This window comes from Sus scrofa, chromosome 14 (genome assembly GCF_000003025.6).
Source record: "Sus scrofa isolate TJ Tabasco breed Duroc chromosome 14, Sscrofa11.1, whole genome shotgun sequence".
Classification (NCBI taxonomy): domain Eukaryota; kingdom Metazoa; phylum Chordata; class Mammalia; order Artiodactyla; family Suidae; genus Sus; species Sus scrofa.
In genome coordinates this window covers 106,064,372-106,090,980 of record NC_010456.5, presented here as the reverse complement: position 1 = coordinate 106,090,980, position 26,609 = coordinate 106,064,372, and the positions used below count along the sequence as shown (strand labels likewise).

The window sequence follows — 26,609 nt, the reverse complement described above, 5'->3', positions numbered from 1 at the left end:
GTAGCCACCGGCCTACGCCAGAGGCACAGCAATGCAGGATCCGAGCCGCGTCTGCAACCTACACCACAGCTCACGGCAACGCCGGATCGTTAACCCACTGAGCAAGGGCAGGGACCGAACCCGCAACCTCATGGTTCCTAGTCGGATTCGTTAACCACTGCGCCACGACGGGAACTCCTTTTTTTTTTTTTTTTTTTTTTTTTTTTTTTTTTTATTTTTATTTTATTTTTTTTGGCTTTAGTTGTTGTTGTTCTTGTTGTTGCTATTTCTTGGGCCGTCTTATAAACATTTGATTCATGAACAATATGAGTTAACGGCACCAACTTCTTGCACAGTCAAAATTCCATGCACAACTTCACAACTAGTCTTCCATGTCCACAATTTTGCATGTGAGGATTCACTCCACCAAAGAACATGTAGTGCTGTGGTACATATTTATTTTTAAAACTCTGCATATAAGTGGACCCACACAGTTTGCTGTTCAAAGTTCAACCATATATATACATATATATATACATACAAAAAATACCATATGATTTTACTTATATGTGGAATCTAAAAAAGCCAAACTCATAGAAACAAAGAGTAGAAGGGGAGCTTCCTGAGACTGTGAGTGTGGCAAATGGGGAGATATTGGTCAAAGAGTACAAACTTCAAGTTAGAAGATGAAGATGTTCTGGGGAGCTAACATACAGAATTGAGATTACATTTAACATTACTATATCATAAACCTGCAAGCTGCTAAGGGAGTAGATCTTAAATGTTTTCCAAAGAAATGGTAATTATGTGACATGATGGAGCTGCCAGACAATGATATGGTGGCAATCATATCACAATAGCTAAGCATATCAAATCAATATATTGTATATCTTAAACATAGACAATGTTATATATCATATTGATCTCAATAAAGCTGAGGGGAAAATATTGAGGGTAGATCACATCTTTTCAAGAAAGTTTTTTTTTAATTGGATATGTAGTTGTAATTACAGCCACAGTATAGGGAAAATAGGTGCTCCAGTAGAAAACTATGGATTGTCTATAGCCTACATTTGTGCTTTATCTGATTATGACTTTATTGGAGCAATCTGAAATAATTTAGAAATTATCAATACCTGATAGCAATGCAAAATAATTCTCATCTATATACATGGACAGGAATTATATTTTTCTGTCCAGTGGGAGCTAAATTGACATTCGCAGCTAGTTTTGCCTTCATGTGCACACACACATCAACATCCTCTAGTCTAAGTCAGTCTGTAGTTTTTTATTCTTCTCCTCTCAACTGACAGTAACACCTTATTACAACCAGGATAACTGATTTCCTCATCAATGAGTTAAGCAATATCTTTATCTTGTGTTCATTTACGAAAAGAAGAAGAAATAAAAATGATCAATAGGTACATGAAGATGCTCTATGTACTAATCAGGTTTTACCCTGGTCTCAGCCTATCGATAACTGATGGTGGGGTTGGACCAGACCTCATGATTTTTATGACTGCAAAAAGCTTTAGGAAAAAACCATCAGGAAACTGTGAAAAATAGAGCTTTATTACCTACAGGACCTGGAAGTTACCAGCACACCTGGGGACACATTGAGAGATTGTAGGTGGAAGAAGAGAGAGAGACCATCTGCATGCGGACCTGGAGTTCTGCCCTCATTGGGGTAAAGAGTAGGGGCACAGAGCTTTGAGAGCACACTACTGGTAAGTTTAAAACATAAAGAATAGAAACTTACTACTAGTGAGTTTAAAACATGCTCCTGGACTGAAAGATTTAATACTATTAAAATGGTCATTCTACCCAAAGCAAAAAGATTTAACATGATTCCTATCAAATTACCCATGACATTTTTCAGAGAACTAAAACAAACAATCCAAAAGTTTACACGGAACCATAAAAGACCCATAATTGCCTAAGCAATCCTGAGAAAGAAAACAAAGCAGGAGGTATATCTCTCCCAGACCTCAGACAATACTACAAAGCTACAGTAATAAAGACTGTGTGGTACTGGTATAAAAACAGACATATATACCAATGGAACAGAAGAGAAAACTCAGAAATAAACCCAGACACTTATGGTCAATTAATCTTCAACAAAGGAGGCAAGAATATAAAATGGGAAAAAGACAGTCTCTTCAGCCAGTGGTGCTTTGAAAACTGGACAGCTGATGGTAAGTCAGTGAAACTGGAGCACACCCTCACATCATGCACAAAAACAAAGTCAAATGGCTTAAAGACTTAAATATAAGACAAAACACCATCAAACTCCTAGAAGAGAACATAAGCAAAACATTCTCTGACAGCAACCATACAAATGTTTTCTTAGGTCAATCTCCCAAAGCAATAGAAATAAAAATAAAAATAAACCAAGGGCAAATATTCAAACGTACACACTTTTGCACAGCAAAGAAAATCACTAAAAAAAAAAACAAAAAGACAACTTACAGAATGGGTGAAAATACCTATAAATGATGTAATGGACAAGGGCTTTACCTCCGAAATATAACAACAACTCAACAGCAAAAAAAAATAAACAGCTCAACTGAAAAATGCACAGAAATGGAGTTCCCGTCGTGGCGCAGTGGTTAACGAATCTGACTAGGAACCATAAGGTTGAGGGTTCGGTCCCTGCCCTTGCTCAGTGGGTTAACGATCCAGAGTTGCCGTGAGCTGTGGTGTAGGTTGCAGATGCGGCTCGGATCCCATGTTGCTGTGGCTCTGGTGTAGGCTGGTGGCTACAGCTCCAATTACACCCCTAGCCTGGGAATCTCCATATGCCACGAGAGCGGCCAAAGAAATAGCAAAAAGACCAAAAAAATAAGAAAAGAAAAAAGAAAAATGCACAGAAGACCCAAATAGGCATTTCTCCAAAGAACACATATGGATGGCCAACAGGCACATGAAAAAATGCTCATCACTAATTATTAGAGAAATGCAAATCAAAACTACAGTGAGGAGCTCCCATTGTGGTGCAGCAGAATCAATCAACTAGGAACCATGAGGGTGTGGGTTCAATCCCTGGCCTTGCTCAGTGGGTTAAGGATCTGGCATTGCCATGAGCTGTGGTGTAGGTCACAGATGTGGCTCAGATCCTGCATTGTTGTGGCTGTGGTGTAGGCCACAGCTGTAACTCCAATTAGATCCCTAGCCTGGGAACCTCCACATGCCACAGGTGCAGCCCTAAAAAGCAAAACAAACAAATTACAGTGAAGTACAAAATTACACCTGTCACAAAGGCCATCATTAGTAAGTCTACAAATAAAAAATACTGGAGACAGTTTAGAGAAAAGGGAACCATCCTCCATTGTTGGTGGGAATGTAAATTGGTGAAATCACTATGGAAAACAGTATGGAGGTTCCTCGGAAAATGAAATATAGAACTCACATATCATCCACCATTCCCATTCCTGGGCATATATTCAGACAAAGCTTTCACTGAAAAAGATACATGCACCCACATATTCATTGCAGCACTATTCGCAATAGCCAAGACATGGAAACAACCGAAATGTCCATCAACAGATTAATGGATTAAGAAGATGTAGTACCAGTCCTGTCTGCCCTCAGGAAGTCCTCATTTGCTTCAGAGAGACCCTGGCAGCCCTGCCAACCCTCTGGAAAAGCCACACTGCCTCACAGAAGACTGAGCAACACCACCAGCCCTTGGGAAACATTCCACAGCAGAGCCACGGCAAACCTTGCCTGGCCATGGGGAGTACAACTCCACCAGGAAAAAGAAAACAACAAGCAAGATGAAGAAGCTGAGAAACCACCCCCAGTCAAACCAACAGGAGAACTCACCTAAAGCAGTCAACAATGAAACAGATCTCTGCAGTCTGACAGACTTGGAGTTCAAAAGAGAAATAGTGAAGATACTGAAGGAATTAAGAGAAGATATGAACAGTAATGCAGACACCCTCAGAAAGGAACTAGAAAATATAAGGAAGAGCCAAGAAAAACTAGAAAATTCATTTGCAGAGATACAAACTGAGCTAAGGGCAGTAAAAACCAGAATGAATAATGCAGAAGAACGAATCAGTGATGTGGAAGATAGAATAATGGAAATCACACAATCAGATCAGCAGACAGAAAACCAAATGAAAAAACATGAAAGCAATATAAGAGACCTAAGGGATAATGTAAAGCAGGCCAATCTATGCATAATAGGAATTCCAGAAGGAGTAGAAGAAGATAAGGAGATGGAAAATATATTTGAAGAAATTATCACTGGAAACTTCCCAAATCTAAAGGATACTGATTTCAAGATACAGGAAGCACAGAGGACCCCAAACAAGTTGAACCTAAATAGACCCACACCAAGACACATTATAATAAAAATGGCAAAAGGTAGTGATAAAGAGAGGATCTTAAAGGCAGCAAGAGAAAAGCAGAATGTTACCTATAAGGGAACCCACATAAGGTTATCAGCTGATTTCTCTATAGAAACTCTACAGGCCAGGAGGGAATGGCAAGAGATATTTAAACTGCTAAAAGGAAAAAATAGGCAACCTAGAATACTCTATCCAGCAAGAATATCATTTAAAATAGAAGGGGAAATAAAATTTTTCCCAAAAAATAAAAGCTAAAAGAATACAGCCATACAAAACCCAGGCTAAAAGAAAGATTGAAAGGGCTTCTCTAAACCAAAAAGAAAGGAAGGAAAGAAAGGGAGGAAAAAGAAAAAAAAAGACGAAGAACTAGGATTGAGAAAACCACAATCAGAGAGCAGTCACTCAAATAAGCCAGCATACAGATTTAATCATGAACATGTTTCAAACAAAATAAAATTAAAAAGAAAAAAAAAGGAGACATCAAAATCATAAAATGAGGGCAAGGGAAGTAAGGAAATAAATAGACTCTTTTTTAATTTTTCTTCTTTTTTTCTCTTTCTCTTTTTTTTCTTTTTTTTTTTCTTAATTTTAGTATCGTAATGAAGTGTTTGAAGCTACAGGACTATCAGCCTAAAACACACAATTATAGGAAGGGGTTAACATACTTAAAAAAAAAAGGGGCAACCACAAATCAAAACCAAACATTGCATTCACAAAAAATGAAAAGAAAAACACTCAAGCAGAAAATAATTGGAGACCATCCAACCAAAAAAGAAAGGAAGAATGGAGAATCACAGAATCAACTGGAACATGAGGTTCAAAATGGCAATAAATAATCATCTATCAATTATCATCTTAAATGTCAATGGACTGAATGCTCCAATCAAAAGACACAGAGTAGCTGAGTGGATAAAGAAGCAAAAGCCTTCAATCTGCTACCTACAAGAAACTCACCTTAGGACAAAGGACACATATAAATTGAAAGTGAAGGGGTGGGAAAAAATATTTCATGCCAATACACATGACAGGAAAGCAAGATTTGCAATACTCATATCAGACAAAATAGACTTTAAAACAAAAGACATAAAGAAAGAGAAAGAAGGACACTATTTAATGATTAAAGGATCCATTCAAGAAGAGGATATTACTATCATCAACATATATGACCCAGATACATACAACAAATATTAACAGATATAAAGGGAGAAATTGATGGGAATACAATCGTAGTAGGAGACTTTAACATCCCACCCACATCAATGGACAGATCCTCTAGGCACAAAACCAAGAAAGCAACAGAGATCCTAAAGCAAACAATAGAAAAGTTAGACTTAACATTTTCAGTACATTACATCCAAAAAAATCAGAATACACATTCTTCTCAAGTGCACATGGAACATTCTCAAGAATCAACCACATATTGGGGCACAAAGCTAACCTCAACAAATTTAGGAGCATACAAATTATTTCAAGTATATTCTCTGTCCACAATGGCATGAAACTAGAAATCCATCACAGGAAAAGAAATAAGAAAAAACCTACTTCATGGAGACTAAACAACATACTACTAAAAAACCAATGGGTCAATGAGGAAATCAAGAAGGAAATTTAAAAATACCTTGAGACAAATGATAATGAAGACACAACCTCTCAAAATCTATGGGATGCCACAAAAGCAGTGCTCAGAGGGAAATTCATAGTGATACAGGCCTTCCTCAAAATAGAAGAAAAATCTCAAATTGACAATTTAACCCTCCACCTAAATGAATAAGAAAAAGAACAAAAAAGACCTAAAGTCAGCGGAAGGAAGGAAATCATAAAGATCAAAGAGGAAATCAATAAAATAGAGATTCAAAAAACAGTAGAGAAAATTAATAAAACCAAGAGCTGGTTCTTTGAAAAGGTAAACAAAAATGACAAACCCCTGGCTAGACAAAGAAGAGGAGAGAAAGAACCCAAATAAAACTAGAAATGAAAAAGGAGAAATCACAATGGATACTGCAGAAATACAAAAAAACCGTAAGAGAATACTATGAACAACTATATGCCAACAAATTTGACAACCAAGAATAAATGTACAACTTTATAGAGACTTACAGCCTGCCAAAACTGAATCAAGAAGAAACTGACCAACTGAACAGACCAATCACTAGAAATGAAATTGAATATGTCATAAAAGCACTTCCTACTAATAAAAGTCCAGGACCAGATAGCTTCACAGGTAAAATCTACCAAACATTAAAAGAGAAACTTATACCCATCCTCCTTAAACTTTTTTAAAAGATTGAAGAAGGAACACTCCCAAAGACATTCTATGATGCCACCATCACCCTAACTCCAAAACCAGACAAAGATACCACCAAAAAGGAAAGTTATCATCCAATATCTTTGATGAATATAGATGCAAAAATTCTCATCAAAGTCTTAGCCAACTAAAACAAACAACATATCAAAAAGATCATACACTACAACCAGGTGGGATTCATCCAAGTTTCACAAGGATGATTCAACATACACAAATCAATCAACTTCATACACCACATTAACAAAAGAAAAGTCAAAAATCATATGATCATCTCAACAGATGCAGAAAAAGCATTTAACAAAGTCCAACATCCATTCATGATCGAAACTCTTGCCAAAGTGGGTATGGAGGGAACATTCCTGAATATAATCAAAGCCATTTAGGACAAAACCACAGCAAATATAATACTCAATGGAGAAAAACTGAAAGCCTTCCCACTAAAAGCTGGAAGAAGACAAGCATGCCCACTCTCACCACTGCTCTTCAACATAGGATTGGAAGTCCTACCCACAGCAATCAGACAAACAAAACAAATAAAAGGCATCCAAATAGGAAGAGGTAAAACTGTCATTGTATGCAGATGACATGATACTATATATAGAAAACCCAACCCTAAGGACTCAAACCAAAAACTACTTGAACTGATCAACAAATTCAGCAAAGAAGCAGAATATAAGATTAACATTCAGGAATCAGTTGTATTTCTGTACATGAACAATGGAATATTAGAAAAGAAATACCTTTTAAAATCCACCCCCAAAATATCAAATGCCTGGGAATACACTTGACCAAGGAGGTAAAGGACTGATATATCAAAAACTATAAAACATTAATCCAGGAAATTAAGGAAGATGTAAAGAAATGGAAAGATACTCCACACTCCTGGGTTGGAAAAATTAATATTATAAAAATGGCCATACTACCCAAGGCAATCTACAGATTCAATGTGCTCCCTATCAAATTACCCATGACATTTTTCACAGAACTAGAGTAAACAATCCAAAAATTTGTATGGAATGACAAAAGACCCAGAATTTCTAAAGCAATTCTGAAGAACAAAAACCAAGCAGGAGGCATAACTTCAGGCAACATTACAAAGCCACAATCATCAAGAGAGTGTGGAACTGGTACCAAAACAGACAGACGGAGCAATGGAACAGAATAGAGAACCAGAAATAAACCCAGACACCTTTGGTCAACTAATCTTTGACAAAAGAAGCAAGAACATAAAATGGGAAAAAGACAGTCTTTTCAGCAAGCATTGGGGGGAAACCTGGGCAGCTGCATGCAAAGCAATGAAACTAGAACACATCCTCACACCATGCACAAAAATAAACTCAAAATGGCTTAAAGACTTAAACATAAGACAAGACACCATCAAACTCCTAGAAGAGAACATAAGTAAAACATTCTCTGACATCAATCTTCCAAAAACATTTTCTCAGGTCAGTCTCCCAATGCAACAGAAATAAGAGCAAAAATAAACCAATGGGACCTAATCAAACTGACAAGCTTTTGCACAGCAAAGGAAATAAAAAAGAAAACAAAAAGACAACTTACAGAATGGGAGAAAATAGTTTCAAATGATGCAACAGACAAGGGCTTAATCTCTACAATATACAATCAACTTATATAACTCAACAACAAAAAGGCCAACAACCCAATGGAATAATGGGCAAAAGACCTGAATAGACATTTCTCCAAGGGAGATGTACAGATGGAAAAGAAGCACAGGAAAAATGCTCAATATCACTGAGTAATAGAGAGATGCAAATCAAAAGTACCATAAGAAACCACCTCGCAACAGTCAGAATGGGCATCATTAATAAGTCCACAAATAACAAATGCTGGAAGGGGTGTGGAGAAAAGGGGACCCCCCCGGCACTGTTGGTGGGATTGTAAACTGGTAAAACCACTATGGAAAACAGTACGGTGGTACCTTAAAAAACAATACAGAGACTAGCATATGACCCAGCAATCCCAATCTTGGGCATATATCTGGACAAAACTTTCCTGAAAGAAGTGCTGCATGTTCACTGCAGCACTTTCACAACAGCCAAGACATGGAAACAACCCAAATGTCCATTGACAGATGATTAGATTAGGAAGATGTGGTATGTATAGGCAATGGAATACTACACAGCCATAAAAAATAATAATAATGCCATTTGCAGCAACATGGATGGAACTAGAGACTCTCATCCTGAGAGAAGTCAGAAAGAGAAATACAAATGCCATATGATATCACATATCTTAAATCTAATATAGAGCACAAATGAACCTTTCCACAGAAAAGAAAGTCATGGACTTGCAGAATAGAAATGTGGTTGCCAATGTGGAAGAGGAGGGAGTGGGGTGATTGGGGAACTTGGGGTTAATGGATGCAGCCTATTGCCTTTGGAATGGATTAGCAATGAGATCCTGCTATGTAGCACTAGGAACTGTCTAGTCACTTATGATGGAGCATGGTAATGTGAGAAAATAGAATGTGTAAATGTATGTGTAACTGGGTCACCATGCTGTACAGCAGAAAAAAAATGTATTGGGGGAATAATTTTAAAAATTAAATTAAATTTAAAAAGAAAAGAAATATAAGTAACAAGTTGGGAAAAATAAGGCAACAGAGAACATGCTCGAAAAGATGCAAAAAGATAAAACCACAGAGGAAGAACTAAGTGAAGTAGAGATAAGTCATCTAACCAAGAATGAGTTTAGGGTAATGATAGTAAAGATGATCAAAGAACTTGGGCAAAGAATGGATACATGGAGCAAGAAGTTAGTAGTTTTTAACAAAGAGTTGGAAAATATAAAGAACAATAAAACAGGCTATGAAGACTATAATAACTGACATGAAAAGAAATCTAGAAGGAAGCATGAGTAGACTAAATGAAAGAGAGGAACATGTCAGTGAGATGGAAGACAGAGTAGTAGAAATTACTGACAACGAACAGGAAAAAAAGGGAAAGAAATGAGGATAGTTTAAGAGACCTCTGACACCAACATCATACTGACATTCATATTACAGTGGTCCCAGAAGGAGAAGAGAGAGGTAAAGGAGCAGAATACATATCTGAACACACAGGAGCTGAAAACGTCCCTCTTCTGGGATCAGTAACAAACATCCAACTCCAGAAAGCACAGAGAGCCCCAAACTTGTCAAACTAAAGAGGAACAAACCAAGATACATTGTCATTAAAATGTCAGAAAAAGATAAAGACAGAAAATTAAATGCAGCAAGGGAAAGGTAACAAGTTACACAAAAGGAAACCCCCGCTAAGGCTACTGGCTGACTTTTCAACAGAAACTCTTCAGGGAACAAGAGAGTGGCATGATATATTTAAAGTGATGGAAAGGCCAATCCAACAACCAATAATCCTCTACCCAGCGAGGCTCTCATTCAGAACTGAGGGAGAGATCAACAATTTTACAGACAAGCAAAGAGAAAAGAATTCGGCACCATCAAACTATCTTCACAAGAAATGTTAAAGAGACTTCTCTAAGGCAAAAGGAGAGGCCAAAACTGAAACGGGAAAATTACAATGGAAAAAGTGCAACAGTCAAGACAAATACACAATAAAGATATTTTTAAGACAGTGCTGCATTTAAAGAGAAATCATAATTTATGAGAATTGAAATAAGATATCACTAAATGGTTAAAACCATGGGCGTCATTACCATTTGCCAGGACTGTAGGCATGGGCCCTGGAAGTAACTCTCAGATATATCTGTGAGACCGAAAATACAAATACAGTTCACTTAAGTGAATACACATGTCATTTGTTTCATGCCCCACAAGGTTCATTCCCACTCTGTCCAAGTAACAAATATTCTCTGGTGAATTGCTCTGGAATAGACAGCATGCATTTATGCTATAGGAAAAACATCATGCTCCAACTCTTTCAGGACATGACTCAAAACTATTCTTCGTGTTTTTGACTTGAACACCAACAAGGTTCAGGATGGAGAATGACTAAATGACTTTTATACTCACATTGTGTGCACTACCATGGATGTAAACACTCAAAAGGCACAGCTACACAAAAGCTCCCTTGGCTCTCTTTTCTTCCTCCTCTTTAAGGCTGAAAACCATAACTGACATGAAAGATGTGGCTGCCCTGGAAATGTTTCCAAGGACATCATTGGAGATAGATCAATCTGTTGAGGTTAGAGTTAGAGAATAGAATCACCCACTGTTGGTTTTTCTCAACTCCTCCACATGGCAGCAGACTTCCTCCTGAACTCGGTCCTCAATACTCCTCTTCCCCATCCCCAAATTCCTCAGCATCATGAGGGAGAAGCATCAGCTTTCCTTCCATGTCTTTGCATTGCTAAACACGAGTCTTAACAAGAGAGGATACAGAGACTAGGAGGGAGGTCCTAGAGAAGAAATGAGCTAGTGACACTTGGCAGCCTTGAAGGTGGACCAAGCTCTGTTGGGGGGTGACAGAGGGAAACACTTCAAAGTCCCATATTTCATCCTCCCTACCCCTATTTCCAGTGCTGAACATGCACACGGGCACACCCACCACATCCTTTAACAGATCTTTCAAGAACTGGGAGACTGCTTCTTTGGGAAAACCCCTCTCCCAGATCAATCAGAGCTTCTTTCACTGCTTCATATCCACACAACACCATGGTAGGCTTCATGCCAAAATACAGGGTGTACACAGAGCAGAGTTTTTTCTTAAATTTTTTATTATACTTGATTTATAATGTTCTGTAAATGTCTGCTGTACAGAAGTGACCCATTCATATATATACACACACACACACACACACACACAATCTTTTTCATACATTATCCTCCATCATGTTCCAACACACAAGAGTAGATATAGTTGCCTGGATATGACCTCATTGCCTATCCATTCCAAATGCAAAAAGCTTGCATCTACTAATCCCAAACTCCCAGTCCATCCCACTCCTTATCCCCTTCCCCTTGGCAACCACTAGTCTGTTCTCCAAGTCCATGACTTTGTTTCTTTTCTGTAGATAGGTTCATTTATGCCATATGTTAGAGTTGCATATCAGGGACATCATATGGTATTTGTATTTCTCTTTCTGACTGCTTCACTCAGTACGAGAGTCTCTAGTTCCATCTGGGTTACCTCATCATTCCGTTAATGGCTGAATAGTATTAAAGTGTGTATATAGACCACACTGTCTTAACCCATTCATCTGTGGTTCGACATTTAGATTGTTTCCATGTGTTGGCTATTGTGAATAGTGCTGCAATGAACACAGGGGTGCATGTATCTTTATGAATGAAAGTTTTGTCTGGATATATGCTCAGGAGTGGGACAGCTAGATCATATCGTAGTTCTATATTTAGTCTTCCGAAGCATCTCCATACTGTTTTCCATAGTGGTTGTACCAATTTACATTCCCACTAACAGTGTAGGAGGGTTCCCTTTTCTCTACACCCTCAACAACATTTGTTAGTTATAGACTTACCAATGATTGCCATTCTGACTGGTGTGAAGTGGTACCTCACTGTAGTTTTGAATTGCGTTTCTCTAAAGATTAGTGATGGTGAGCATTTTTTCATGTGCCTGTTGGCCATCCGTATGTGTTCTTTGGAGAAAAGTCCATTTGGGCTTTCTGCCCATTTTCCACTTGGGTTGTTGGTTCTTTTTGCTGTTGAGTTGTAGGAGCTGTTGGCACATTTTGGAGACTAAGCCCTTGTCAGTTGCATTGATTGAAAGTGTTTTCTCCCATTCCATAGGTTGTCTTTTTTTTTAATGCTTTCCTTTGTTTTGCAAAAACTTGTCTGTTTGATTAGGTCCCATTGGTTTATTTTTGTTTTTATTTCTCTTGCTCTTGGGAGACTGACCTAAGAAAACATTTGTAAGGTTGATGTCAGAGAATGTTTTGACTATGTTCTCTTTTAGGAGTTTGATGGTGTCTTGCCTTATGTTTAAGTCGTTAAGCTACTTTGAGTTTATTTTTGTGTATGGTGTGAGGGTGTGTTCTAGTTTTGCTGCCTTACATGCAGCTGTCCAGTTTTCCCAGCACCACTGGCTGAGGACAATTTTTCCCATTTCATATACTTCCTTCCTTTGTCAAAGCTTAATTGACCATAGGTGTCTCGGTTTATTTCTGGGTTCTCTAACTCTCTTCCATTTATCTGTATGTCTGTTTTTGGACCAATACCACACTGCCTTGATTACTATAGCTTTGTAGTACTGTCTGAAGCCTGGGAGAGTTATGCCTCCTGCTTGGTTTTTTCCCCTCAAGATTGCTTTGGCAATTCTGGGTCTTTTACAGTTCCATGTAAATTTTTCGTTTGTTCTAGTTCTGTAAAAATGAAATGGGTAATTTGATAGGGGTTGCATATCAAATTTGTAGATTGCTTTGGGGACTATAGCCATTTTAATGATATTAATTCTTCCAATACAGGAGTACGGAATATCTTTCCATTTCAATGAATCCTCTTTAATTTCCTTGATTCATGTTTCATACTTCCCAGCATGTATGTCTTTCACCCCTTTAGTCAGGTTTATTCCTAGGCATTTAATTTTGGGGGGTGAGACTTTTAAAAGTATTGCATTTTTATATTCCCTTCCTAATATTTCATTGTCAGTAAACAGAAATGCAACCGATTTCTGAATGGTAATCTTGTATCCTGCTACTCTGTTGAATTCATTGATCAGTTCAGGTAGTTTTTGTGTGTAACTAGGGTTTTCTACATATAGTTATCATATCATCTGCATAGAGTTACAAGTTTACCTCTTCTCTTCCAATCTGAATACATTTTATTTCTCTTGTTGGTCTGATTGCTGTGGCTAGGACTTCCAATCCTATGTTGGATAAAAGTGGTGAGAGTGGGCATCCTTGTCTTGTTCCAGATTTTAGTGGGAAGGTTTTCACTTAACTCCATTTATTATATTGCCTGAGGGTTTGTCATAAATGGCTGTGATCGTGTTCAGATATGTTCCCTCTATACCCACTTTGGTAAGAGTTTTTCTCATAAATGGATGTTGGATTTTGTCAGGTGTTTTTCCTTCACCTATTGAGATGATCATGTGGTTTTTGGCTTTTCTTTTGTTAAGGTGGTATAGAACATTAATTGATACACATATATTGAACCATCCCCAAGAACTTGGGATGAACCCCATTTGGTTGTGGTGTATGATCTTTTTTATATGTTGTTGGATTCAGTTCGTTAAAATTGTGTCAAGAATATTTGCATCTACATTCATTAAAGATATTGGCCTATACTTTTCTTTTTCAGTAATATCTTTGTCCAGTTTTGGTAGTAGGATGATGGTGGCTTCATAGAATGCCTCTGGGAGGGTTCCATGTTCTTCAACCTTTTGGAAAAGTTTTTTTTAAAGTGGGTATAAGTTCTTCTTTGTATCTTTGGTAGAATTTGCCTGTGAAGCCATCTGGTCCTGGACTTCTGTTTGTAGGGAGTGTTTTTATGACATATTCAGTTTAATTTCTAGTGACCAGTCTGTTCAATTGTTGTATTCCTTCCTGATTCAGTTTTGGCAGGCTGCATGCAGTCTTTAGAAAGTTGTCCATTTCTTCCTGGTTGTCAAATTTGTTGGCACATAATTGTTCATAGTATATTCTCTTATGGTTTTTTGTATTTCTGCAATATCCGTTGAGATTTCTCTTTTTTCAATGCTTCTTTCATTTGAATTCTTTTTCTCCTATTCTTAGGAAGTCTGGCCAGAGGTTTGTCAATTTTGTTTACCCTTTCACAGAACCAGATCTTGGTTTTAGTCATATTTTTCTATTGTTTTCTTAATCTCTCTTTTATTGATTTCCTCTCATATTTCTGATTTCATTCCTTCTGCTGACATGAGGTTTTGTTTGTTCTTTTTTTTTCTAATTCTTTTAGGTGGCAGCTTAAGTTGTTGATTTAAGAGTTTTCTTCTTTTTGAGGAAGGCCTGTACTGCTATGAACTTCCCTCTCATAACTATTTTTGAGGCATCCATAAATTTGGAATGGTTTTGCTTTCATCACCATTTCTCTCAAGATATTTTTTTCATTTCCCTTTTGATTTCCTTGTTATCCCATTGGTTTTTTAGCAGCATGTTTTTTGGTCCTCATGTGGGCAGTTTTTCTCATTTCTATTCTGGTGGTTGACTTCTAGTTTCATGCCATTGTGGTCAGAGAAGATACTTGAAATAATTTCTATACTCCCAAATTTGTTGAGTTTAGTTTTGTGCCACAGTATATGGCCAATCCTTGAGAATGTTCCATGTGCACTTGAAAAGAATGGACATTCTGATTTTCTTCAATGTAATATCCTGAAAGTATCAATTAAGCCTACACTTTCTATTGCATCATTTAGGATCTCTGTTGCCTTACTGATTTTCTGTCTGGAGGATTTGTCCAATGATGTGAGTGGGGTGTTAAAGTCTAGTATTATTGTATTCCCATCAAGTTCTCCTTTTCTGTTAGTATTTGTTGTGTGTATTTGAGTGCTCCTATATTGAGGGCACATATATTGACAAATGTAATAGCCTCTTCTTGAATGGATCCTTTGAAGGACATTAAATACAGTTCTTCTTTGTATTTCTCTGTGGCCTTTGTTTTAAAGTCTATTTTGTCTCATACGAGTATTGCAACTCCTGCTTTCTTCTCTTTTCTATTCACATGTAATATCTTTTTCCACCCCTTCACTTTCAATTGACAGGTGTCCTTTGCTCTAAGGTGAGTCTCTTGTAGGCAGCATATTGCAGGCTCTTGTGCTTTTAAACAGTCTGCCACTCTATGTCTTTTGACTGGAGCATTCAGTCCATTGACATTAAGGTAATTATTGATAAATATGTATTTATTGCCATTTTAAACCTTGTTTTCAAGTTAATTCTATGTCACTCCTTTGTTGCTTTCTTTTTTTGGCTGTACGATTTCCATTAATTTTATGCTTGTGTACTCTTTTTAGTTTTAGTGAATGTATTGCTTGGTTTTCATTTTTGGTTGTCCTGTTTTTCAGGTATGTTAATTCCTTCCCATATATGTTTCCTTTAGCCTGATGGTCATATAGCCTCAAACACATTATTTAAAAAAGAGTTTAGATTTTCTTACTTTCTTTCCCCATGTTTTATGACTTCGATGTCTGTTTTTAAATTCCTCATGTTTATCATTTTGCTGTTTACTATCACTTTTACGGCAGATTTTTTTTTCTTTTAGATCTGTATAGTGGCTTACTTAAGTGATTCCTTTCCAATTGTGGTTTCCTCCATCCTATTTCTTCTCAGTTCTTTTTTATTTAGAGGGGCCCTTTCAGTATTTCTTTTAGAATAGGTTTAGGACTAATCTACTCTTTTGGTTTTTGTTTGTTGGAGACATTTCTCTATTTTAAATGATACTCTTGCTGGTAAGAGCATTTTAGGCTGCAAATTTTTCCCTCTTAGAGATCTGAATATATCTGGCCACTCTCTTCTGGCCTGTAGTGTTTCTACAGAGAAAACAGCTGATAATCTTAAGGGGTGGGTGGTTCCCTTATAATCAACTCTTTGTTTTTCTCTTGCTGCCTTTAGAATCCTCTCTTTAACTTTTGCCATTTTTATTATAATGTGTCTTGGCGTGGGTCTATTTGAGTTCAAATGGTCTGGGGCCCTTTCTTCTTCCTCTATGTTGATATCTGTTTCCTCCAGATTTAGAATGTTTTCAGCCATAATTTCTTCAAATATATTTTCAATCCCCTTTGTTTTGCTTCTTCTTTTAGTATCTCTGTTGCCTTATTGATTTTCTGTCTGGAGGGCTTGCCCATTGATGTGAGTTGGGTGTTAAAAGTCTCCTAGTATTATTTTATTCTGGAATCCCTACTATGTGTAGATTGGCTGGCTTTATCTTATCCCATAGATCTCTGTTACTGCTTTAATGTGTTTTCATTTGTTCTTCTATCTGCTGTCCTGATTGGATGATTTCCAGGATTCTATCTTCCAAGTCACTAATTCATTCCTCTGCATTATTCATTCTGCTCTTCAGGGCCTTTCACTTGCCTTGTGTCTCTGCTAATGAACTTTCTAATGTTGGCTGGCTCCTCCTTATATGTTATAGTTCCTTTCTAAAGTAATCTGCATTACTGTTCATATACACTCTTAATTGCTTCGTATTTGTTCTAATTTCTTCAGTATTTTCACTGTCACCTTTTTGAACTTGCCGTCTGTTATACTGCAGAGGTCTGTTTCATTGTTTGTTCCTTCAGGGGGAGCTCTTCTGTTCTTTTAACTACAAATGGTTCCTGAGCTTCTTCACTGTGCTTATATTTTTCTCATTCTGTGAGTTTTGAGAAACAGCTCCCATAGTCTTGGAAGGCTAGTTATATGTGAGAGCAGTCCTGGGTATTTTGTGAAGGCTTACTCCTTATTTTTGGCATAAGGGCCGCTTTTGGTTTGGATGCTTGCTCTCTTTGGTCTGTGCAGGCTGTTAACCCCTTGATAGGGTGCTGTGGGTGCTTTCAAGGAGGTGGAGCCACTGGGCCAGGCTAGTAGCAAGAGTCTGGTTGCTGGGCTGTTGATATTGACAAGAACCCATGGAAGGTGGCACAGGCTGCTCCCAGTTGCTGGGCTCTGGGAAGTGGCACTTATCCTCAGGCAGGTGTAGAAGGTGCCCAGAGCATTTGGCAGTGGCCACAGCAGGCCGTGTACATTCCCAGGGGAGTGAGAGTAATAACAGGTGGTGCTCAGTTGCAGTGTTCTCCTCTGGGGCTACAGCTCATGGCTATTCACAGACCCCTAGCAGTGGCAGGCCATAACCTCCTCTGGAGTATGAATGGCTGAGATTGGCCCACTGCCCATAGACCATGCAAGAGGTGCACCATCACATTTGGACTATTCAGGAGGCACCGCCACCCTGAGCCCACAGAAGAGGGACAGTTGCCCATAGCCTGTGTAGGAGGCTCCTCAGTGCCCAAAAACCCTGCCCTCCAAGAGTCCACTCATGCACAGAGAAAGATATTCCTATGGATATCTGCCTCTCCTCCTCCAGCCTTCCCCAACAATGGCACCTTGCTTCTCAGGTGGGCCCAGACCAACTCCCAGGTTCCCTCAGCTCTGGCGATCCACTCCCCAGCCCTTGGCATACCACTCCCAAGCCCCTCATATTGTCTCCACACAGCCCCTCATTTTATCTCCACACAACCCTAGTCCTGTCCCCAGAACTGACCTCCACAGCCTCAGTCTCAGTGCCCAGCCCCCTGCCATGGGTCTCAAGCTGAGGTGTACTCGGAGGTGGTAGTGACCATCTACACAGCTCTCTGTCTGCATTGCCCTCCTCAGTTCAGCTGTTGCACTTTTCTCAGAGGCTTTGAGGTCCCTCCATCTTGGCTGATCCCCCCATCAGTAAGGCGGCTTCCCAGAGTGTGCGTTCCTTTCCTCTTTCACAGCTCCCTCTCAGGAGCTGTAGTCCTGTCCTGACTCTGTTCTCTCTTTTTTCTTCTTTTCATCTCTTCAGTTAGATGGGGGGTTTCTTCCCCTTTCTTTGAGGTTTAAGGTCTGCTGCCAGTGTTCAGTACACGTTCTGTGCAAATCGTTCTACATGTAGATGGTTTTTTTAGATGTGTTTGTGGGAGAAGGTAAATACCACATCTTAATCCTCTACTGTCTTGATCCTGCAGGGCCATAGACGTTTGAGAGCTGGGAGTGGAGATGCACATAATAGAAAAAAAAATAACTATTTGATAATATATTGTACCTGATGCAGAATGTATTATCATCCTACTATTATTATGTTTTTACTCTGCCACATACAGCCTCAAATATTTCTGAACTTAATACATAAATATGATAGTAATTATTAGAGCTCCCACTTATGGATGTCCTGTGATGTGCCAGGCAATCCCCTGAGTAACTGGCACACAGACTACAAATTAATTATCAGCACCTTTAGCTGGTTTATTTGCTCCACTATAAATAAGGAAACTGAAGTCAGGGAATTCTATTTCATTTTTAGCATCCCATGGTTACTACGCAGAGGAGTCAAAGCTGGTGCAGCCCTTAAAAAAAACAAAAAGAAAAAAACTAAACAAAAACAAAGAAACAAAAATCAGACAATTTGAATGTCCAGGCTAGTTTGAAATCTGCTAGTATTACTAGCACAAAAAGAGAATAAGTGTCATAGAGGCAGTGCCAGGACATGCAGAATTTCATGCAAGAACAATATTGTCCATTCCTAGGGTCCAGACAGCAGCTTCCTGCAGAATCCAAATGAATGCTCTGAACACTAGCTGGACCCTGACTCATCACATCTTTCACCTGAAGAAAACACACAACTTACATAGGACCTGGCTTCTCTAAGGAAATCTCTGTGCACCAAACACGTCACTTACTTTTTACCTTCAGCGCAAAATCATAGCAAATGGCTATGAAACAAAGAAGGGAAGCAACACTTCCAACTTCTGCCACTTCATTATTTTGATTCTACCATATAAAGACCTAAATGTTGCTCTATGCACAAAGCACATTATTTCATTCTTCTATTTATGACAATGACAGGCCTGAAAAGCCAAGAGACATATCAAATTTTATAGGGAGTAATTTGCTTCACAATGACCTATTTCTTACACCTCACTCACAGGAATATATATTAGTTTTAGAGTTGGACTTAATTTAATTACCCTTTGCAACACAATGAAGGAGCATAAAACTTAGTTACATTGGATAAAGACTTGCCAATGTTCTTAACGTCTAATTCTAGACTATTTCCAAGAATTGGGAGAAAAGTGGGGCCAGGCAGAAACTTCTTCCCAGAGCTCTGTTTCCAGAGCAGGAGGAGAAGCAGACAGAAAAGACCAAGCACCAAGACCACAACCAGACTCATGATGCCTTCTCTTCTTAAACAGACAACTGTGAGCCTGAAATCTAAAGCTTTTATAACAGTCTCTGCTATATCACCTTTCATTCCCCTGATAGAAACAAACCAATTACATCCACTTTATACCATATTCTGAGTCGACTTTGCCCCACTGATAAAGATAAAAATAAACTGTCCTTAAGGCCTGTTTTCTCTGTGTCCAGTGACCACTCTGGAAATTCTGGTGTCATTCTCCTGGGTTTGTTCCAGGTATTGATCGTTTTTCTTTTTAAAGGGTAGGGACTCCACTGTGCAGTCAGGATTAAGAACCACTGAGATAAATATTTTGATGACAGAAAGGGCTCATAACACTGGACTCAAATCAATGACCAGCTGGGAAGTTATGACTCTGAGGACAATTGGTGTATTCTATGCCTTTTTTATTTTTATTGTTAATGTTGACTTTGTAATGCTATATTTAACACCAGGACACTTTGTCCTTGAAAATGAAAGATTTTAAAATATTTTAAGGTACTGTACTAGCATGACATTTACCTATATATAAAATAGTTAATGATGACATATTTAATAGAATTTTAAAATAAAAATAAATAACTATGGTTCAGGCAGCCAACATGAAGCCAAATAAGTCATCATAGATATGGTTTCAGACATGTTCCTGCATTATTGAGAACATAAAATCTGAACTGTGTCAAATTCAAGGACTCCAAATAGCTACTCTCAAACCAATACATGCTAGGAGTTCCCACTATGGCACAGTGGGGTCAGCAGTGTTCCTGGAATGCTGGGACGCAGGTTCAAGCCCAGCCTGGCACAGTGGGTTAAGGATCCACTGTTGCTGAAAATGCAGCTTGGATCTGATCCCTGCCCTGGGAACTCCATCGGCCATGGGGCAGCCAAAAAAGGAAAAACAAAAACAATATATGCTAGCAAGGGCTAGCTGCAATCTTCTATTTTCAAAGTTCTCTCTACCCTCAAAACTATGTAACCATGTCAAACCCCAACCAATCCTTACCCAACAAGAATCCTTACTTCTTGTTGTTCCCAGTCCTAATTCTTGACAAGACAATTATCTACCCTTGAGGCTAGAAATAAATAAATTTCTGCATTTTGTACTCCTGAAGAACAGTTTAATTTCTTGGATATGCGTCTCCTGGCCTGCAGTCCTAACAAACTCCAAATAAACACCCATCAATTTCAACAAGATCTCCAATCTCAAAGCTCTTGGTTAACAGTAACAGAATTCACACATCTTGAAGGATCAAACACATATAAAGTAATTACCTAAGTAAATGTACATGGCTTTGACCTTGAAATGCCACATCTACTGCCCCCCCGCCAAATAAACACTGGAAGAGGAAGAGTGTGATTTTGCAGTTTTCAAATGGTGGGAAGGGGTATTCTGAGTGACTGCAAAGGCTGCTCAGTGTCACATGGCTCATAAATAACAAAACTTGGATTTAAACTGAGATCTTCTGATGCTCATTGTAACGCATTCACTGACACCACAGCTGCCCCCAATTTCAGAAATAGAAAACCAAGTCTCTCAAAATATTACTCTGAATAGTACACCTGTCTGACTGTTCACAAAATTGTAATAGTAAACAGTGTCCCTGGACTCAAGGGAAAAAAGGGTCTTAGATTCTCAAGAGAAGAAATGAAAAGTAGTGATTCTCCCCTCTCCATCACCAAACAGGCAAAATTTGTTCAGGTAACCGAGGGAAAAGGAAATCTCAAACATTTAGTGGGCAGCGCTTGAGAAACTATGCCTCAGGCCTCCCAACTGCCTCCAGACACAAGGCCTTCTGTTGCCTTTTGGAGTCTGTCTTCATCAGAAATGTAGAGGTGAAGTAAACACCGTGTTAATCAAAATTTAGAAAATGGAGACCTGATTGAAACTAAGAGGTGTTGACTTGGAGTCAGGACTGTAGCATGCCAGATATAGATTCAAGAAACATTTACCAAACTAACGGCTACCAAAGAGGAAATGTATGGGCCTTGAGGCATACAGTAGGAGGTTGGGATTAACATATACACACTACTATATGTAAAATAGATAAGTAACAAGGGCCTGCTGTGTAGCACAAGGAAATCTCCTCAATATTCTATAATAACTTGTATGGGAAAAGAATCCAAAAAAGAGAGGATACATGTATAACTGATTCACTTTGCTGTACACCTGAACCTAACACAACATTGTAAGGCAATTATACGCCAAAACAATTTTAAAATTCAAAAAGGAAAAAAGGAACATTTGTGTTCCACTAGACTATGAAATGGGAGAGGCTTATGAAGGCAAGCCACAAAATTACGTATGTCGTTTATCAAGAACACCTTGGATCTGGCAAAGTAAGGGTTCCTGTTAAGGGAATATTGGGGTCAGAAATTGTTGCACAGCTACAGTGGAAACCTAAGACCATAAGATTGCAGCTTGCGGGTGTTGTTCTGAATAAGGCTGGTCCTGTCCTTAGGTCCAGTACATTTCAAAGAAAATTCAGGTTCTCAGTGGTGCAGAGACATGTTCAAGACCACATCCTTGGTGGCTGCCAGTCTCCCTTTTTGTATGTCAAACTGTGGTTACTCCATGAGATTTCAACTTCTCATCAACAGCAAGGAAGGGAGATTTTACAGAGAACAAAAGGTGTGGATTCAGTGGAGGTTAGGTGGCAGGGACTTCATTAAACAGACCCATAGCACAGAACCACCACAAGAAGCAAACCCAAACAGGAGATGTTATTAGCAGTCATGAGGATCTAAATATCACTGGAATAACAAAACCTTACTAGATTACTGACAGTAATTTACAAACATGTGCTCTAAAAAGACATTGTATTTGTTCTAAATTGATTATAGCAGTTATTTCCAAGTTGTTCTAGTGAGGAAAAAATAATTTTGTCAGGACCTAGTCACCAAATGTTATATTCCTCATGTTTACATGGATTCATGTTTTATTCCTAATGGAAAACAATTTTCACACCATAATAACTCTTTTGATTCTCTCAATTACCTTTGCCTAAGGTAAAATTACTTCCACTTTGTGGATGAGGAAATGAGCCTTGGAGAGTCAGTACGTGGGTGAGGGACACAGTATCTTCAAGTAGTAAACCTTGTAATGGACCTTCCATTTCCTGAATCACACAAGCTTACCTCCACACAAAATTCAGGTAACTATGGTCACCACTTACTGAATGTGTGCAATATTTTGAGATTCACTCTATTCAATGATGTTACAAGATATATCAATGTAGTTAGTAATTACTCCACCATGTGATTAAAATGGGGGCCAGAAAAGTTTAGTTTTGTAACCTTTAAACTTGAGTGAGTCCAAGATTTGGTGTAACCTCTATTAGAACAAAAAGAAACAGTACTTGGCTGCCTAACTCACACAGCTCTAAACTCTAAAACAACTGCACTAGGTTATTTTAGATGAAATAAACATAGTCACTTTCTTCAGAGCAACCATTTTATTCCTACAGAAATGAATGTCCTTGCTCTGCTCCACATTCCATCTGTTGAAGACGTCGCTCTTTCTAAAATGAAAGAGTCAAAGACAAAGACTGAGGGTATCTCTGAAATCACTTAGTCTAATCCTTCTTTTTTCTAATGAGCAATTAGTGACAGGGAGACAGAATGCCCTCGCTGCATTAGTAAAAAGCCTGGTAGTGGAATCCCAGTTTTTCAACTTCCACTTCAATGGCATCTCATATCAAATGGCATTTCTGTTGCTGTCTAAATGAACAGGAGAACATAAATATTAAGCCCTCCATTGTCACAGGGTAATGCAAACTTCAGGCTGGCTGGAATTGCAGATTCAGGGTTTTCTAAGTAATACAATTTATTTTTTAGAGCAGTTTTAGCATCAAAATATATCTAGGCAAAAAGTACATAGTTTTCACACACTCCCTCCCCACACACCCAGCCTATCCCAACATCAGCAACCCTCACCAGTGTGGTACATTTCCTATCATCAATGATACAACATTGACAAGTAGTATACACATGACATATGACATAACATATGACATAAATCAAAGTCAAAGATTACACTAGAGTTCACTCTTTGTATATTCTTTGGATTTTGATGAAAGTAGAATGAACTGTATCCACCATTAAAGTATCATATGGGATATTTTCATTGACCTAAAAATGCTCCATGGTCCACTGATCCATCCCTCCTTCCCAGGAGCCTGGGAACCACTGATCTTACATTATCGCCATAATCTTACCTTTTCCTGAATGTTATGGAGCTAGAATTAGACAATACATAGCATTCAAATTGGTTTCTTCCACTCAGTAATGTGCTTAAGATTCCACTGTGTGTTTTCATGACTTGATTCCTCACTCCTTTTTAACAAGAAATAATATTCTATTCTATTGATGTATCACAGTTTCTTTATACATTCGCCAACTGATGGACATCTTGGTTGCTCCAAAGTTTGGGCATAAATTTGTGAATAAAGCAGCTATAAACATTAATTGTATCAATAAATACCTTTTACTTTATGAACATATTTTATAAAAACTGCTTTATAAAATGATGCAACCAACAAGGTCCTAGTCTTCAAACAACTAAAACAACTCAACACATACACACAAAAACCACCTCTTCCAAAAATGGGCAGAAGACCTAGACATTTCTCCAAAGAAGACATATGGATGGCCAATAGGTACATGAAAAAAATGCTCAAAACCACTAATTATTAGAGAAATGCACATCAAAACTACAAGGAGGTACCACCTCGCACTGGTCAGAATGGCTGTCATTAACAGGTATACAAATAGCTGGAGAGGGTATGGAGAAAAGGGAACCCTCCTATACTGCTGGTAGGAATGTAGATTGGTACAACCACTATGGAAAACAGTATGAACATGCTTCAGAAAACTAAATTTAGAACTACCATATGACCCAGAAATTCCACTCCTGGGTATTTATTCAGATAAAACTTTCATTCAAAAAGATACATGCAGGACTTCCCTTTGTGCCTCAGTGGTTAATGAACCTGACTAGGATCCATGAATATGTGAGTTCAATCCCTGGCCTTGCTCAGTAGGTTGAGGATCCAGGGCTGCTGTGAGCTGTGGTGTAGGCTGCAGACGCAGCTCAGCTCCCACATTGGTTGTGATATAGGTTGGCAGCTGTAGTTCCCATGTGACCCTCAGCCTAGGAACTGTATGCCTCAGGTGTGGCCCGAAAAAGTGAAAAAAAAAAGTATACATGTACCCCTATATTCATTGCATCATTATTCACAATAGCCAAGACATGGAAACAACCTAAATGTCCATTGACAGATGAATGGTACATATACACAATGGAATACCACTCAGCCATAAAAAAGAACACAATAATGCCATTTGCAGCAACATGGATAGCACTAGAGACTCTCATATTAAGTGAAGTAAGTCAGGAACAGAAATAAAATTACATATGATAGCACATATCTGGAATCGAATATACAGCACAAATGAACCTATCTACCGAAAAGAAACTTATGGACATGGAGAACAGATGTGTGGTGGCCAGGGGGAAGGGGGAAGGAGTGGAATGGAGTAGGAGTTTGGGATTAGTAGATGCAAACTCTTGCATTTTAAATGGATAGGAAATGAGTTCCTGCTGTATTGCACAGGGCACTATATCTAATCACTCATGATGGAACACGATGCAGGATAATGTGAGAAAAAGAATGTATACATATGTATAACTGGGTCACTTTGCTGTACAGCAGAAATTGACAGAACACTGAAAATTAACTAGAATAAAAAAAAATTTGTAAGTCTATGGCCCTGAGTACACTCTGTATTTTGGCATGAAGCCCACTGTGGTACTGTGTGGATATAATGCCATTTGCAGCAACGTGGATGCAACTAGAGATTCTCATACCAAGTGAAGTAAGTCAGAAACAGAAAGACAAATACCACATGATACCACTTACATGTGTAATCAGAAATATGACACAAATGATCCCATATACAAAACAGAAACTGACTCACAGACATAAAGAACAAACTTGTGGTTGCCAAGGGGCACAGAGTAAGGAGTGGGATGGACAGGGAGCTTGGGGTTGGCAGAAGTACTACTGTACAGCACAGGCATCTACTGATTTCTTATTTTCAATTTCATTGGTGTCTGCTGATTTTTGGTTTTTTTCTTCTGTGGACTTTGTATATAATTTTCCTCCTCTTTCTCTAATTTCCTAAGGTGGACATTTTACATTATTGATCTTACCTCTTCTTTCGTTTCTAATATATGAATACAACCTCTACATTTCCCTCTAAGCACTCCTTTCATCCTATCTCATAAGCATTGATAAGTTGGATTTTCATTTAATTTCATTCAAAAATATCTTTTAATTCTCTTGAGATTCTCCTTTGACCTAGGTTGATTTAGAAGTGTGTTGTTTTGTCTCAAATATCTGGGGACTTTCCAGCTAATTTTCTAGAGAATACTACAAGCAATGAATGCCAACCAAATGGTAAACCTAAAAAGAAATGGATCCATTTCTGGAAACATACAATCTTCACAGACTGAATCAGGAAGAAATACATATTGTGAATAGACGGATCACTAGTAGTGAAACAGAATTTGTAGTTTTAACAAATCCCAGCAAACATAAGCTATATAGGGGAATTCTATCAAATATATAAAGAAGACCTAATACCTATTCTTCCCAAAATATTTCAAAAAGTTGAAGAGGATGGAACACTCCAAAAATCATTCCACAAGGCCACCATTATGGTGATACTGAAACCAGACAAAAACACTACCAAAAAGAAACTTACAGCCCAGTATCTCTGATGAATATTGATGAAAAAATCCTCAACAAGGTATTGGCAAACTGAATTCTACATTACACAGGAAGCAACATATACCATGACTGGGGAGGGATGGGTGAGGGAGGGCTATTTATTCCAGGGATGTAAGGATTGTTTAAGGTCTAGAAATCAATTATCATGATATACCACATTAACAAAAGGAAAAATAAAAATCACATGATCATCTCAATAAATGAGAAAAACAGTTGATAAATTTCAATATCTATTCATGATAAAAAGACTCATCAAAGAGGAGACAGGGAGAATATATCTCAACATAATAAAGACCATGTATAACAAACCCACAGCTAATGTCATATACAATGGTGAAAAGCTGAAAGATTTTCTACTAAAATTAGGAACATGACAAGAATGTCTACCTTGG

General features: G+C 38.2%; 1 pseudogene; it reads right to left on the bottom strand.

Annotated features, from left to right (window-relative positions):
* LOC100624257 overlaps positions 1 to 19,994 on the bottom strand; it is a 61,084-nt pseudogene extending 41,090 nt beyond the window's left edge.